Raw genomic sequence first — 19095 nt, 5'->3', positions numbered from 1 at the left:
AGAAAAACAAAAAAAAAGAGTATGTTTTTGTCAATATTAAGGTAATGATTAACATAGTTTAAGGAAACATGTTTAGTTGGAAAACATATGTTTATCCGTTATCCATTTTTGACGGTACGCCTAAGTGTTTTGCGGCAAAATAAATGTGTGGCTGAGAATGATTCCCCATTCTGAACCTTTTTTTTCTCAATTGAAGCTTTCTCTCTCTCTCTCTCTCTCTCTCTCTCTATATATATATATATATATATATATATATATATATAGTTAGGTTCATGTGAGACGGCCTAATTTTGTGAGATCGTGATACCACTTTTTTCTAGTGAAATATTATAATATTCTAGTGTTCATAAAAATTAAATATGTGTAATATTATAATATTTTAAAACAATAATTTTAACATATTTTATGTTGTACTATTCTAAAACATATAGTGTTAGAATATATTGCATATTCTATATTGACGAACAATATAATATTAGAATATTTCAATAAAAAAATTTGGTCTCACGATCTTACAAAATTATATATGTGTGTGTACACACACGCATATGAATATACACATCATTTCCATTAATGTATAAAATATGTTTGATATCTTGTTAATACCAATTAATCTACATAAGAAAAAATGTATATGAAAGTATAACTATTAGTATTTATGTTTTCAAATTGATCATCAGAACTTGCACATTGACATTGAGTAGTTGTTTTTAAATAGAACTTGCATAATGAGGTAGTTGTTTTTAGATTGCAAAAGAACTAGTAGAATTTCTAAGTTCTTTAATATAATTAAAATTATTAGATTATAATCAAATAACGATGAATAAAATGTTAAAATTTGATGAATAAAATCAATAAAACTAAAAAAAAAAATTGATTTGAACCATGATCAGATTCTGTGAATGACACCACTTCAATAATGATATTACGATATTCACATTGAATAGAAACGAATGAAGTTTATAAGTTAGTTTACATGTTCACTAATGTCACTAAATTTAAATTTTATAATCATATAATGATGAATAAAATGGTAACGGTTGATAAATCAAATCAATTGAACAAATTGGAAAAGTACAAACTTTTGAATCCGAATCGGAGATTGTTAATAAAATAGTGTATAAATAAGTTACAACTTATGTTGATCGAACTGAAGAAGTTGGAGCTATTTTATAAACGATAATGGAACATAATTATCAACGATGATAAAACGTAATGATTATCAATCGTAAATTTGAATTTGATCGGTTGTGGAATCATCAACAATGATATAAGTTAAATCGAAAATCGTGGATTATCAAATGAAAAGAGGATTGTGGAAGGTAAATAAAAATGGCTTTTTCATCAACAACGTTCTTAGGATCATACTCAAGTCTAAGATCATATGAATAACTACATTCACTAAGATGCTAAGATGACAATAGTAACCTTGTAAACAAAATAATAACTTAAAGAAAATCCAACGTTTTTAGTAGAGTAAATTACACGAATGGTCCCTATGGTTTGGGGTAAATTGCGCGTTTGGTCCCTAACTTATTTTTTTAACTCGGAAGGTCCCTATTATTTGTTTTTGTTACGCATTTAATCCCTACTATTTGTTTTTGTTACGCGCTTGGTCCCATCTTACCCAAAAAGACTATTATTTAAATAGAGAAAATGATAGGGTATGTAAGGTAAGGTGGGGGGTGAGGTTGGGGTGTGTTTATTTAAATAAATTAAAAAAATCAAGGGAAAAATAGTTTTTTTAGGTAAGACAGGAACCAAGTGCGTAACAAAAATAAACAGTATTGACCTTCCGAGTTAAAAAATAAAGTTAGGGACCAAACGTGCAAATTACCCTAAACCATAAGGACCATTCGAGTAATTTACTCCTTTTAGTATTTTATATATATATATATATATATATATATATATATATATATATATATATATATATATATATATATATGGAAAAGTTCAATAGAGAACCATAATTATTTGGTTCTTCAAGGAACCAAATCTTTTTTTCAATTTTCAGAGCTTATTCTTTATCGAAAAAAAAAATCTAAAAATAACTAAATTCATATATTAACATTGTGAATGTGAAAAATATTTTTCGGATTCACCGTGTGAATCCGGATTCACATTGTGAATTTTCAAAGATTCACATTGTGAATTTGACGTAAAAAATAAAAAATAAAAAAATAATAATCGAATTTGATATCATTGGAAAAAGGATAAAAAGTTATGAATTTCTGTATTTTTAGTTTTTTTATTTTGATAAAAAATAAGTTCTAAAAGTTGAAAAAAAAATTGGTTTATTGGTTCCTTGGTTAATTATGGTTCTCTATTGAACCTCAACCTATATATATATATATATATATATATATATATATATATATATATATATATATATATATATATATATATATATATATCTTAGAAGATGTTTTAAAATATTTTTCTGTAGAAGGTTTGTTTTATATATTTTTAAAACTAATTTTGTAGTATAGATATAGAGGTTAAATTTATAAACATATTTTTAAAACTAATTTTCCGTTAAAAAAAAGCAACTTGTCTTAATTAATGATTTCCTTGGTTTTAGATTGTTGTAGCAAACAAGAATGCAGTTGGCCTACTATTATTTAACTATTAGTTAAATAATTCATTATTATTTTATTAGAAAATATATATCTATCCGATATTTTAAAGCGTAAATTATACATATTGTGTTATTACTTTGTTCAATTTGTATATTTAGTCCTTATTTATATTTCTTTTAGACCATCACTATAGTTTTGTTTTTTTAAGTGTGTAACCGACATAAAATAAATATAACGCCTTTATATAGACATAAAATAATTATAATGCATTTATATATATATATATATATATATATATATATATATATATATATATATATATATATATATATATATATATATAGAGAGAGAGAGAGAGAGAAAAAAAAAAGAGAGATAGGTTCAAATGTTTTTAACAACTATTGTGTGAATGAATGCACCAATAGAAATTCAGGAAAAAATAAATATTTAAATAATCAAAATAAGGCTAGATATGTAATTTTGCATATAAAGTAAATAATAACCAAAATTAAATCTCTTGATTCATGGATCAAATCCCTAAAATCGTGCATCTTGTTCTCTTCCTGCCACCACCGATTCCCCATTTTCTCTAAAAATCATCGTCTACAACAACCCAGTTTTGAAAAGAGATCAAAAACCAATCTTCGTCTACTCATATATTTCCAAATCAAATGGTTTAAAAATTTAAACGTTTTGGGAAATTAGCAAAGCGTTGCTATGCATTTGATGTAATCGAAGATTGGTCGTGGCAATTCAAGAACCCAACATTGCGATTACCAAGGTTAGTTTGATATTTTACTCCTATCGAAGGTGATCATTCCTTCAATGTTTGATTAAATGCTTCGTGATGTGTTTTAATCAATATAAGTTTTGAGAAACTAATTGTTTTAAAAATATATATATATATATTTAGTCAATCATTTTGGAAGGATAAAGACTCTTATTTCTTAACTGAGATCTCAATTTGACACACCAGTTTTCCAAAAAGATAAGCAATTTTGTTATTTCATTCATTTTTTTTTTTTATTTGTATCTCACTGATTTTATAGGTTAATTGTTCATAGAATATAGAAAATTTTCCAATCAACATGGAGGAAGAGAACAAGATACACGATTTTAGGAAGAAAACTAACAAAAATACAATTTTAGGTATATTTGTAGTTTTCGAGTCTTTTTTTGATTAAAAATTGGTCCCTTACGAAAATGGTTTATATATTCTAATTGTTTTTTTTTTCTTAGTCACCTTTTGTGTTAACATGATCTTTTCATATATTTATATTTCAAATGTTTTGTTCATTGGGTATATATTTTTGATAATACAAATTCTTTAAGAATATTCAAAATCATTCTGCAAGAATAGTTTATTCTGTAAGAATAATATTGTTGTATTCTGATAGAATTGTACTTAATTATTTATATGTTTAATGTGCAGTTGTTACAAGTGTATCACTACAAAATATTTGGCAATGAATTTGTGATAGAAATGACTTGAAGAATGACTTGAAGATTTGATGGGAAAGGCTTGAATAATTAATTAAAGAATGATCACACTCACTGTTTAAGATGTTGTTATTTTTTAAGAATTACACTTGTTATTCTTTTAGAATGTTGTTATTATTCAATGAATCACAATCATACAATGTAATTATTTGGTATATTATTAGTTCAAGAATCGATTTTGTGTATTCTTTCAAAATGTATTTACTAGTTTATGGTTGGCATTCTGTCATTCTGACAGAATAAATCGAAAAATGTATTTACTAGTTTATGGTTGGCATTCTATCATTCTGACAGAATAAAATCGGATTTTTAAATTTGAATTAATTTAAAATATTCAGATTTTTAAAAATAATGGAATTAATTATCCCTAAAAATCCGAAAATTTCCTTTTTTAATATAGGTTAATTGACTAAAATGCCCTTATGCTGAAATTTGTGTGATTATATGGTACATGTTATCATATTCTAATATCATAGACCCTCAGATCATGACATTTGATTCTATTCCATCCGGTGGTCTAGATCTGTGAATTTTGGCACACAATAGTTAGTAAAAACAAAATAACCTAAGCCTATATATATATATATATATATATATATATATATATATATATATATATATATATATATATATATATATATATATATATATATATATATATATATATTAGACAAATTCCCGCGCGTTGCGCGACGCAGGTTAAAAATATATTGTTAGAATATAGTTTTCAGACAACTTTTAGTTAATTCGATTCATCAATTTAGGTTCTTTTATTATTATTATATTTAATGTTTTCCTTTTAACTATGTTAAAAAATATATATTGAATTTTTTTAAACATTATTTGATATTTTACTTTAGGTTTTAAATTTTACACTAAATTTTTAAGCTTATTTGATATATTAATGTAGGTTATTTATTTAACTATATATTCAAGTTAACAAATTAAGTATATTATATTGATACGTCACAAATTCTTCCATTTATGATAACGTTTACAACTAAAAGCATATTTAAGTTAATAAATTAAGCATATTGTATGGAAATACGAAAAGTTGGGAGTTTCAAATGAAGTTGGTGAAAGAAAAAATATTTCATTTATAATATAGTATGATATGATGATTATAGTTTTAATTTTTAAGTCATTGTGATATATACAATTATTTGATAATTTTATAAACCGTTTAAAATTGTGTAAATTATATATCAAACGTATGATAATCTATATATAACGGGTAACAAAATGTATGAACAAAAATATGAACTACAATTTTTAGTAACATAAAAATACAAAAATATCTATTATAACATTTGTATTAAAAAAGATATATATACAACGAATAATAAAAAATATAAAAAATAAACACTACAACGTTTAATAACATAAAAACACTAAAACATTTATTATAACATTTATATTAACTTTTCATATTTAAATCACAAATATCTTTAAATACATTAGTGTTTTTAATGAGCAAAACTTTACAACCTTATAAAAGAAAGGAAAATAAAAAGTTATTAGTGATTATTAATTAATAATCATATGTTAAAAACTTTTGAGTTGTAACTAATAAATATACATAAATTAGAAAACTCTTGAGTTGTAGTGTGAATTTCAAATGACTACCGTACTTGGAAATGTGTATTTATTATTATTATTATTATTATTATTATTATTATTATATTCGTCTAAATAATTGGTTTTGATGCATCATTTTAATCCCTTCAATTATTAAACATAAATATATTTAATTATAAATTTATAACATACATAGGTGCATATATATGTTAAACAAATCACGTATAATATATATTTTCTTAAATATCATATGTAATTCTTGTCGTAGTAATATGGATAAATTACTTTCATATGAAGAACATATCATGATAAGTCATCATAATTACATATCAAATGTTAAAAATTATGTTATCTTTTATATAATTGTCTTGTAAATATGTTGTGTAGGATAACCCAACAAAAAAATAATAGAAAATAAACATAATCAAAATAGAAAAACTACAATCAAATAAATAAGAACATTGGGTGGTTGAATATATAAATAAAAAGGTTACATAAATATACGTTTAAATCAAATGAAAAAACTAACATTCGTCTATTTTGCTCAAACAAAAAAAACTATATCTGTTTTCTGAATCTTCTTTCTTTATTTAACATCATTCAACCATAGAAACTTGATGACAATTCTTCACTAACCTGCAATCAAAATGTTTTTCTTAAAAAAAAGAATGAGAAAGATATTCCAAGTAAAACATTGATGGTTGGAGAGTCACATTCAAGATTGAGTAATACATACAAATCACATATAAAGATCAAATGAGAAATAGAATATAAAGAAAGAATAGAAAAGCTTCATTTGTTTTGGTTGAAAGAAAAAATCATATTACAATTACCATCGATGCGACATAACCAATTTCTTCAAATCATCATATTTGGATCGTGAATGCTTCAACTATATGAAAACTTTTGAATCATAATATCTTCAACCAAATGACGATTTTTTGTAAGAAAAATGTACTAATATAACTCCATATATAATGAAGGTGAAAGGGTGTGGGGGTTTCAAATGCATGAGGTGTTGAACTTATAGAGTGTGTCATTTTCTTGGAATGGGATTATGTGATTAATTACTTTGAAGGTGAAAGGGTGTGGGGGTTTCAAATGCATGAGGTGTTGACAAATTTTTATGGGGGTTTCAAATGCATGAGATTCAAGAAAAAATACTAGCTTTATAAGTATGTATGATGTATGATATATATATATATATATATATATATATATATATATATATATATATATATATATTTTGTTATTTATGTATCATTAATGAATTGTTAAATAAAAAATATTAGTCTCATAACCCCACACCCACACACAGTCCTTCCCCTCATCTCTCGTCAGAGTAAACCTCCACCGCATGTGATGCCTCTGTTGCGAGAACAAATTAACAACATCTCTTCCGTTTGACTAAATTACCATATCCCCTGTCATAGGAAAAAAAACTTCACCGATGTTTAAATCCAAAAGAACACTAACCCATAAATTCATTCAACTGAATAACTAAAAACCATTCAAGTCTGGAAATTCATTCAACTGAATAACTAAAAACCCTTCAAGTCTGGAAATCCATTCAACTCAAGAATCAAAATCCATTCCACAAATCAACAACAGAAAGCCAACCTACAAATCCATTCCATAAATCAAACACTTGTATAAACATGCACACACATCCGCACAAAACCTGCAACACCACTAATCTTTCGTTTACACGGACAATCAAGAAGTAGTTATGTAAAAAACAAACAAACCTAATGTTGGCGAACCCACTGATACATATAAACTTTGATTTTCAACCTCATGGACGGTGGTTAGTAGATGGGGAAGGAGACTTTGACCCATAACAATAGTGGAACGAGACCATTAGGTTGCAGATCCACCATAGAACCCAATTTGCATATTTGACTCTCGTTCCTCTTATTCGAATCCTTGTACCAATTTCAAGAGAGAGAGAGAGAGAGAAAGAGATTTTGGTATGTGATGATGTTCCTCAGAGTTGAAATAGGGCAAGGAAGAAGAACAATGTGAGAGGTGAGAAATGAAGAGGAAAGTCTGTTACGTTAATATGAGAGATAAGGAGGCGACAATAGTTTGTGTTCGTCAGCGATTCTCTTGGTCGGGGAAGGAGACGATCGGCTTGGAAATTTCTCTTGGTTGGGGAAAGAGACGGTCGACGGCAGTCTGGTGATGATGGTCGACGATGGTCCGATGATGATGACCTACGATGGTTCGATTATCGTGTTGAAGACTGTAGAGTTCAATGATTTAAGGTTTGTTAGGATGTTGAAGATGAGAAAAGAGAAAAAGACGTAGATCACAATATCATGTATGCATTATGTGGGGGTGAGAACGAGGGGTCTGGTAGGGATAGGAGTGGTGTGTGTGTGTGCGTGTGTTTGTGTTAGAGGGGGGTATTTTAATTTTTTTAATTATAAACAATATATATATATATATATATATATATATATATATATATATATATATATATATAAAGGCATTATAGTCATTTTATTATGGAGAGAGACTAAAATCGAAATAAGACCAAACGACAAGAACAATTTGAATTGGAAAAAAAAAGACTAAACGCCCACAAGGATCCAAACCACAGGTATCATTCACAATAAATAAATAAAATAATATATAAAGGCATTATAGTCATTTTATTATGTAGAGACACTAAAATCAAACTAAGACCAAACGACAGGAAAAATTTGAATTGGAAAAAAAAGGACTAAACGCCCACAAGGATCCAAACCACAAGTATCATTCGTGTAGTTTACTTTATTTTTATTTTTTATATATTATTAAACTAATATACCAAAATATTAAAAGCATATGAAGATTTTGACAAAATATATTAAATAAAATTCGGAGCTTCCGTTCTCTTGCGTAAGAAATTCAAACTAGGTTTATATTTTCTATTTTTTATTTTATTTAGCAGGTAAAGAATACCTTTATAATACGGGTTAATTTTGTACAGATTTTTCTCGGGGAAATGACTTATGTGGGTAATTAACTATTGTTTTTGTATTCATTTAATCACTTTTTTTGTATCTGATTTACCATTAAACTTGTTGTAGGTGTTCACAAAAACCATTGAAACCGGCTATTGAAGGTTTCCGGCAATTTCTTATCTCCGTCGACTCTTCGATCGTCTTCTTCGGCGAGCCTCCGACAAAAATGAGTTTTCCGATAGATCCTTGGGTCTTGACTGGATGACTTACAGCAGCAGCAAGCAGCAGCAGGAGATGGTGATGGTGATTTACACGCGGAAAAAGGGAGGTGGAAGATGGGTTCAGGTGATGGCAGGAGGAGGTGGCAGGTGGCTTGTTGCCTCGTCCCTTCTTCGTTTTTCTGGCAGCAAATCGACAGGAAGGAGAGAGGGGAGGGTGGAGAAAGCGAAGCAGCAGCACCGGCGGTGGGTGCCGCTTAGATGGCAGTTGAGAAAAGTCCGCCCGAAAAACTCATTTTTGTCGGAGGCTTGCCTGAGAAGACGACCGGAGAGTCGCCGAAGATAAGAAATTGTCGGAAACCTTCAATAATCGGTTTCAATGGTTTCTGTGAACACCTAAAACAAGTTCAATGGTAAATGAGATAAAAAAAATGACCAAATGAGTACAAAGGCAACAGTTAAAAGCGTATGAAGATTTTTGACATAATATATTAAATAAAATTCGGAGCTTCCGTTCTCTTGCGTAAGAAATTCAAACTAGGCTTATATTTTCTATTTTTTATTTTATTTAGCAGGTAAGGAATGCCCTTATAATACGGGTTAATTTTGTTTAGATTTTTCTCGGGTTAAAATTTCTTAGTACATTGTATAAACTTTTTCATTTATATATATGATAGATATACATTAAATAAATATAAAGAGAAATTCATATATATATATATATATATATATATATATATATATATTTGCCTAACTTTATTCTTAATGTCATATTTATATTTTTTAAATCTTCAAAATATCATATTTGTTCAAAGTTTTCTTTAAAATGTTTTTAATAATTTATAATATTTTTTCTATATCTTTGAATTATCATGATAATTAAAATTTTTAACAATATTAACTTACGTCTATAATAATTAAAAATTTATTTCTAAAATATCATATTTGTTCAAATTTTTCTTTAAAATGTTTTTAATAATTTATAATATTTTTTCTATATCTTTGAATTATCATGATAATTAAAATTTTTAACAATATTAACTTACGTCTATAATAATTAAAAATTTATTTCTAAATTATTGGAATTTCGATCTCTTAAAAAATAAAATGTTTAATCTTCAGCCATCTTCATTGAATGTACAATGATTCCTTAGTTTTTGTTGTTGAATATTATTATGTTGTATATATATATATATATATATATATATATATATATATACACTTATAAAGGAAGCATTTTTCATTTCACCACATTCATTTGAAACTCCCATTACTTTGCAATTTCTTTCTAATAATGATTATAAGTTGGTTAATAAGGTTAAATAAATATCAAACCTAAAGTATAATCATATATAACTAAATTTCAATATTAAAAGATATCTTTATTTCTACTTATAAAGTTATGTTTTTTTTAACTTTTAACGTATTATACTTAATTTATTAGTTTTAATATATTTTTTTGATACAAACCATTATCATTTTAAAACTACAACTTTTGAACAATTTGTATAAAATACTTACATTATTAATTTAAATATAACATTACAGGGTAAACTTAAATATAAAATTTAGTTTAACTTAAATAACCCAAAGAATATTTTGTAAATAGTTAAAAGTGATAAATTGTAGTGTCTTTCTAATAATGATTATAAGTTGGTTAATAAGGTTAAATAAATATCAAACCTAAAATGTAATAATAAATAAACTAAATTTTAATATTAAAATAATATCTTTACTTCTACTTATAAAGTTATGTCTTTAACTTTTAACATATTATACTTAATTTATTAGATTTAAAATATTGTTTTATGTAAACCATTATCAGTTTAAAGCTACAACTTTTGAACAGTTTGGACAAAATACTTAAATTGTTAATTTAAATATAACATTACAGTGTCAACTTAAATATAAATTTTAGTTCCACGTAAAAAACCCAAATAATATTTTGTGAATAGTTAAAAGTGATAAATTATAGTGCTAAATGCAAAAAAATAAATTGTAATATCAATTTAACTAAATATTTCTTAAAGATATTTTTATAATCGTTAAAAGTTTCAAAATAAGTAGCTTAAAATAACTTACAATAACAATAGTTAAAAATAACTCTATATAAATAATTATATTGTTACCTTTAAAATCAGAAAACAATGTTTGATGTTTTAAATAATTATAATGATAGAAATTAAAACGTTGAACAAATAATTTTTAAAGAATTAATTAACAATAACAACAACTATAAATAACATTAAACCATATATTATATTTATTTTTATTCATGAGTAACTCGGGTGTAGAAGTCATTCAAACGATTGAGATTATGCAGTTATAATAGATGTATATATTATCATATAATTAAAAATAATCAATATATTATATCAATTTAGTATACGAATTATTATATCAAATTTAACAACAAAGTTATTGTTATATTTTAAAAAAACATATATTTATAAAGATTTCAACTATATAGGTGTTTCTGTGCAACGCGCGGACATTCGCCTAGTATATATATATCATTATTATATATAAAAGCCCTTTTTATCTCGTGCCTCTAAAATCATATTTGGAGGGTTCCTAGGATGCCACGTAACCTGTTTTTTTTTTTGAAAGACGCCATGGACACCCTAAGTTGATTCACACCGCCTCGTGGATATGTTTATCGATTTATCAGCGATAATTTTTTTTGCTTGGAGCGAAGCGTTCTGATGGTTTGGAACCGGTAGAACGCTTTGAAGAGACACCTTTTTATTTGAGACGTCGGTTGGATTCATATTCCGTTCAATATTCCCGCCTATAAAATGCAGATACATCTCAAGTTTTGAGTCTATCGGTTCCATACGCTTTTTTTTCCGATAACGTTCTATTCTTGGTGACACGTTCTCCCACTCTGGTTATTCTTGATGTGTGCATGAATGCATGAATGCATCAGGGGACATGTTCTCCCCATTCAATATTTTGTGTCATTTTGTATTTATCTTAGGTAGAGCATGAATGCATCAGGGGAAAGAAGAAGAAAGACAAGTCTTTGAACTGGGAAGATTGTAAAATGATGATGAGGATGGTCCTTATAGCATCCTACTCTGGTTATTCTTGATGTGTGCACAGTTCAAATACATTAGATTCACAGGGTTTCAATAATGCCACGTATCCTACCTTTGGAGCGACACACCGTACCCTAACGTCACACCCCCACAACATCTCATTTTCCACCGTCCTTACCGATTGATCTAACAACGTCAATCACATATGCTTTGGCGTGTTGAAAGATGAATCCAAATATCTTATGGTTCATATCAACCTCTGCAAAAACGTCCCTCGCCACAATTTTTTTGGGGATTCAAAATGAATTTATAATGATTCATTTTTGGAGATCTTCCAGAGAACGCTCGTGATGTCACTTTAAGATAATGAAGGAAGATCGGCAAGTAGTTTTTCTATATGAAAAAGTTCTCATTTATGAAGATCAACAAAACTTTATTTTCATCTTTTGAAAACCATTTTTAAATAGTTACACTTTAATCCATGTTCATATTTTTGTGAAACCATAGACCACAGATCCTCCTATTGACCGAAACCATCAAGATTATCATCTTAAATGTTTTTTTGAAGGTCATTTAATATCTTTTACTATATTAAATGCTTTTGTAGATGACGAAAATCTATCATTTTTCTGGAAATCAGAAACATAAGGGATTCATGGAATTACTTTAAGCCTTCAGCATGAAGTTTTCCCACTGGTTGGAGATCCAAAACTTAATTCGAAATGCTACTTTAGCATACCATCTAATCTCATAAAGTATCTTCTATTCCTCTTTCACAAACTTAAAAACCAACAAACAATATCACTTTCATACTCATGCTTTTCTTTCTTTCACAGTCTAGAAGGAGGGTATGTTTACCTAAATATAGGAATTAGCAATCCACTTTCATTCATTTGTGTATGATAGCAATGTATTTTTTATTTCTTTTTTCTATTAGACATTATACATTGAATCTACCCATTTATAGCGTTGTACTTTCGATATTTTGTTATTATCAAAATATACACACAATGGTGAAGATATACCCAAATTACCCTTCATGGGTCGTGCTTAGTACGACCCTTAAACATACCTAGTATATATATATATATATATATATATATATATATATATAAAATAACCTGTGGTGATTTTCCATCTAACGGTTGAGGTCAGCACTTCTTGATGCATATGCTGTGGTGTTATTGCACATATACGCTGCAACATGGCACTAACCTAACTATACGGTATTTCCTTATCCTCTAGTCTTATGTCTTATATAAATGAGCGTCCATCACCGCAGAGAGTAAAACAGTGGTTTTGGCAGAGTCGAAGGTTGCTCATATAAGGTTGCCGAAATCTCCTTTCTCAAAGCTATTATTATTTTGTTTGTTTAGTTTATTTAGAAAACGTGGCATTAATGGCTAAATTTAATTTAAACAAATTTCAAACGAAATGATTTGATAAATATTTGAATAAAAACTCTACTTGACATCCTCTGAGTTTCTGAGCACCTTCCGTCTCTAGGCCCCACAATTCCTACCAAACCCACCCCACTCCCCCGTAAAAAACGTTAAGACTTGACAAGTTGAAAGAAAAGGTAGCAACTCTTCAACTCATATTGCATTGATAACGTTTTTTTCCAATTATTCTCTCCAAACGTGTGATTCATATATATATATATATATATATATATATATATATATATATATATATATATATATATATATATATATATATAGAGGGACGGTTCACTTGAGATTAAAAAAAAAGTAGAGATTTTGATATTTAACCTGAGTCATATATTTCATATTTGCCGTTCTAACGGTCCAGTGTACCGACAGCAACAGTGTCTGCGTAATCATAAATGATTATACATATATGTCTTTTCACATACTGTGTAATCATATATGATTATGAGAGCTGGTGGCAGAAAATGTGGTGGTGACAGAGATGACGGTTGTATAAGTGACAGATGTGACAGTGGTGGTGTCGGTTGGTGTCAGAAGTGGTGGTAGTGGTGGTGCCGGTGGCGGTTGTGGTGGTGGGGATGTTGGAAGAGGAGAAAGGAACGGGTGACGCTATATAATCATTTATGATTATAACAGGCCTCTCGCACCGGTACGCCAGAGGGTTAGAGCGGCAGACTTGAAATATGAGGCTGGGGTTGAATCTCAACATCTCTATTTTATTTTTAATCTTAACGAAACATATATATATATATATATATATATATATATATATATATATATATATATATATAGGTCAAAAAATGAACAATAAAAAATTAACCAAATTATACGAAAGGCTGTGATGTTCAGGATATAATGAATATGAAATGGTGATCAAAGTGACACGAATGATTTACAAGGAAAGTCATTGATCCTTGTTAGGATCTCCCATATAAAACCTTGGAAGGTGATAATAATCGAAAATGATGATTATAGAGATGTATGTATGAAAAGCAAGTACAAGTATCGTAGTTCTCCTAAGTTTCGTGTGTAGTGTGATGAATACAAGTTTTTTATAGTCTAAAGCTAATAACAAGAAGTCCGACAATTTCGGGATCCTCCGAGATCAACTTATAGACGTTACTTGACTTGGTCTTCCGGGTCTTTTGTATGGTCACGACGACTATTCATTGAGAATAAATCTTTGACTGACTATTTCTGCACATGTGAGAAAAATAATAAAATATATAACTGTTATAAACGTTAGGAGAATAAATGATAATAGTCAGGATCTTGAAGTATTTATGAGGATCCTGAATGTAATTCCGGGATCCTGACCCTAACAATTGCCCCCAAATTATTTATGCAAAATATTTGAGGTTAGTTCATCAAATTTTTAAAGGTATAACTTAATAAAAAGAGATAAGGTTGTAAAATGTTAACGGATAAGATAATTTTTAAATCCTAACGGTTAGAATTCTAGCTGTTCGAGTAGGTCACATCAACATTTTACCTCTCCGTAATTTTTGTATAAATAGAACACCCAACAATTCAGTTTTTCCTTATTCTTTTACCCCCCCCCCCCACTCTTGACGTTCATTGCATATCATTCGAAGGTACTTTTCTCGTTTCCTTTTCTTTTTGTTCCTGTTCGGTTTCCATCATGGGCAGGAAAACAACTCGACCTCGTGGAAACATCATTGTCGTACCCGATGATGATTTCACGGATTAGAGGATCTTGTCTTACGAGGAAACCTGCACCTTCACTGATGATGATATTTAGATGTTGAAGTCGCCCGAAAGCTTTCCCATTGGCACCGTCTTTAGGGCTTTTGACGCTAGGATTCAACCTGATTTCGTTTCTTCTACTTGGGTTTGTCTTCCCGGGTATCCTTTCACCCTAGGGCTTTCTTATTCTTTCTCTGGAATCGTTTTTTGAATTTTTTGAGATCACAAAGATCTCGTATATCCAAGTTATGCCAAAGATTTGGAGGATACTCTATTGGATTGATCACATGAATCGTTCCAGGGATCTTTTTATCGGTCTAAATGAGCTAGCTTATGTTTACGGTCTTACAACTTTCGGGGATTCCCGCTTTCTGTTGAAGGTCAAAGCCAATAGGTTTCCCCCTGTGTTGAAGTCCAAGAACAATGATGGTGCTTGGAAAGGGAAATATTTCTTCGTAAGACGTGACTCCATTCCTGATGGGAATCTCTTACCTTAGTCTTGGGTTAGAAAGGGTAGGACTTCATGTTTCTATATTAAGGATCTCGACATTCACTTTTCTTATCTTTTCTGATGTTTTGCAGCCTTCAAGTTTGACATTTTGGTTCCTCTCGCTGAAGACACAGAGAACATGATTCAAATCTTTTCCACTTTGTCCGAATCAGAGAGGCCATTCAAACTTAGCCAATTCAATCTTCAAGAGAGCTTATCTACCACTATCTCCTTGTCGAAAGGTAAGGATCCTAAATTCTTCTTCTCTATTGTATGAGGGGTCCTGACTTCTTATTGTTCTATCTAGGATCCAAAGTACCCATTCCGACGCCCATTTTACCCTTGCTGACTTGGATACAGCAATGTCCAATGGTCAATTGACGATGAAGAAAGAGAAGACTTTGCTCCCCATCATGAGAGCCCCCATAGATCTCACCGTGAAAAATCTGGGATCTAAGAAAAGAAAGAATACGGGTTCCACTGAATTGAGCTTGGAGAATCTTGGGCGGAAGATGCGCTCCAGAAATCGGTTTCCTTTTCTCAGGCTGTAAGAATAAATATCATCCATCCCTTTATACTTTTACCCTTCTCTACCTCTTACATCTTTCTCTTTTCAGGTTTCTGACCGTGTCTCTGTTGTGTTGAGGATTCGTGCTGAAAGAGCCGAGCAAGCCCTCAAAGTGTAACATCCCGACTCCCAGGTATAATATTTCATTAATTTACATTCATGATGTCAGACAAACTCAACGAGTTGGATGCCCCAACTCGCCAAGTAGAGGAGTTAATGGCTGCGTGATCTTTAGAGTCTACTCGACGAGTTGGAGGACCCCAACTCGACGAGTAGGAGCTGAGTGAGAAAACCCTAGTTTTCAGGGTTTGTGTCCTATTTAAAGGACCTTAAGCCTCCATTTCCACCTCCCTTATCATCTTAACACTCTGAGAGAAACCCTAATCGAGCTATAACCTTGTGTGAGAGAAAGAGAGGCTAATATTATGTGTTTTAGTGCATTTTTGGAGGAAGGTTGAGGAGCAAAAGGCTTGGGACGAGAGGAAGCTTTTGGATCTGGTGTTCATTCATTCCTAGCTTCTGTTTGAAGGTAAAAAGTCATCACCTTGCTCATTGTTTAGTTAGATCCCTTTTCTAGGGAGTTTAGGGCCTTTTTCCATCCTTCTTTGAGTTCTGGAGTTGTTTGAGCTTGCCATGTAGTTGAGACTTCATATATGGACAATATGAGGTCCCTTGAGCCCAAAGGTCCAAGCTTTATCAAGCTAGTGGCAAACGTTTATGCACTAAACCCTATATAGAGCTTATTTTGGCATTTCGAGCCCTAGGTGCCATGCATGGACGTAAAGCTTGCAGCTTTACGTGGTATTTCAGCCTTGGGAGGCTAGATCTAGAGTTTGGGACCTTATTTATGCTTAGAATCATCTGAATGAGAATTGGTCTAGAAGGACTCGGCGAGTGCATGAGCCAAATCGACGAGTCAGCTAGGGTTTTCCCCGATCGCCTGGACGTGCTACAACTTGGCGAGTTGATGAGACAACTCGACGAGTTGAGTTGGGGTTTTCCCGGTTCTTCTGAGTACAGGAGGAACTCGACAAGCCGCATGGGTGCACTCGACGAGTTGGGTCAACATGGACTGTTGACTCGAGTGTTGAGTTCCGTTGACTATTAAGGTTTGGTCAATTGTGGACTTTGGAGACCATGGATGGGTAAAAATGGTCTTTTCACCCTTTTTGAGATCTAGTGGAGGAGTTAGTTTAACATCTCGGAGTGGTTATTACAAATTGCTTATTAACGATAATTATATTATGTAGGTGGAGATCAAAAATCTTTTTTTTTGACTTTATATATATATAAATCGCAGTTTTTTTGATAAAATCGCTGAAAAAAAAATTAAAAAATCGATTATTTTTTTTAGTTTTTTTTCAAAAAAAAATTCAGCGAATTTGTTAGTAAAGTTGCGATTTTTGTATATTTAAAGTCAAAAAAAAGATTTGTGATCTCTAAGTAGTTTTTTTTATGCATTTTTATGATTTTTATGGTTTTTTTAGGGTTTTTTGTTTTCCATTGAACCTAAACCTATATATATATATATATATATATATATATATATATATATATATAGGGAAAAGGGAATATACATTACAGCCCCACCTAAGCTTAGGTACTAAACCTTTTGAAAATACATTGTTTTACTATATAAAGATTACGGTTAATGGATTCACGATTAATACTTCAAGATGTAAATTCAAGATCGACACAATAGGGTTTAGGGTTTAGGGTTTATGGTTTAGGGTTTAGGTTTAGGGTTTAGGGTTTAGGGTTTAGGTTTAGGGTTTAGGGTTTAGATTTAGGGTTTAGGGTTTAGGGTTTAGGGTTTAGGGTTTAGATTTAGGGTTTAGGGTTTAGGTTTAAGGTTTAGGGTTTAGGGCCTAAATTTAGGATTTAGGGTTTAGGTTTAGGGTTTAGTAATGTTCACTTGGGTGAAGTAATAAACGATAATTGAGGAAAGAAAACAGAGATGGTAAAACGATAATGAAAGAAAGAAATGTTATGGAGGATGATATATTTACCAAGTGAAACCAAACCGGGTATATTTAGCATGTTAAAACGACATATTTTAGAGGTTTAGTACCTAAGCTTAGGTGGGGCTGTAATGTATATTCCCTATCCCCATATATATATAAGTTCAAACAAGAAAAATAAAGAATGAGGAAATCAATCTCAGTCACTCATTTATATTTTGCCGTAAAACTCTCGGTCATACCAACGCGATGGGGAAGATGTAATATTCATATGAATATAAATTTACGTATATATATATATATATATATATATATATATATATATATATATATATATATATATATATATATATATATATATATATATATATATATATATATATATGAATTCACCATCCGCCACCTACCCCGCTGCCACTTCCACCACCACCATCTACGCCACCGATACCACTCGCCATAATCTCTGCTACCGCCACCACCACCACCACCTCACTGTCACCGCTACCCATGCTACCACCTCCGCCACCATGTCCATCACCATTGTAACCACCAACCTTGGCACCGCAACTGCCGCCACCACTGCCACCACAAACGTCCCCATCTATGTCACTAACCGCCATATTCATATATGAATAATCACTTATGAACAGACACATACTTATTCATATATGAATACACTTATTCATATATATATATATATATATATATATATATATATATATATATATATATATGTAAGTATAGACTTATTCATATATGAATAGGTATATATTGTTGGGTTTTTTTATTCAAGAATAGTTTTAAAAACGTAAGATTTTAGCAACGGAAGACTTTAAAAATTGAATAAACATAAAACCAGTTTATATCCACCATGAATCTTCTTGAGAAGTTTGGAAAGAAAAACAATAGCCAAAGAGGAAGAAGAAGAAGATAACAACCTTTGTAGTCTTTGAGTTCTCAAGGGAAGACTTAGATGTTGTAGAAGAATAAAATAGAACTTCACATTTACTAATCAACCAACAATGCTTCAACTTGATGTAGATGCGAA

The 19095-nt window shown here is 30.0% G+C and overlaps 1 long non-coding RNA gene across 1 annotated transcript; it reads right to left on the bottom strand.

The window, feature by feature from the left end:
* Positions 1-7198: 7198 nt before the first annotated feature.
* Positions 7199-8059, bottom strand: LOC145135901 (uncharacterized). The gene is made up of 2 exons (XR_013720116.1): positions 7409-8059; positions 7199-7280 (listed from the first exon to the last, which is right to left on the bottom strand). It is a non-coding gene; the product is annotated as an uncharacterized LOC145135901 (long non-coding RNA).
* Between the last annotated feature and the right edge of the window lie 11036 nt (positions 8060-19095).

The sequence above is a fragment of the Lactuca virosa genome, chromosome 9 (assembly GCF_052849685.1).
Source record: "Lactuca virosa cultivar CGN04683 chromosome 9, Lactuca_virosa_CGN04683_v6, whole genome shotgun sequence".
NCBI classification, from domain to species: Eukaryota; Viridiplantae; Streptophyta; class Magnoliopsida; order Asterales; family Asteraceae; genus Lactuca; species Lactuca virosa.
The sequence above is the reverse complement of the archived record's forward strand: the minus strand, read 5'-3'. Positions and strand labels throughout refer to the sequence as shown.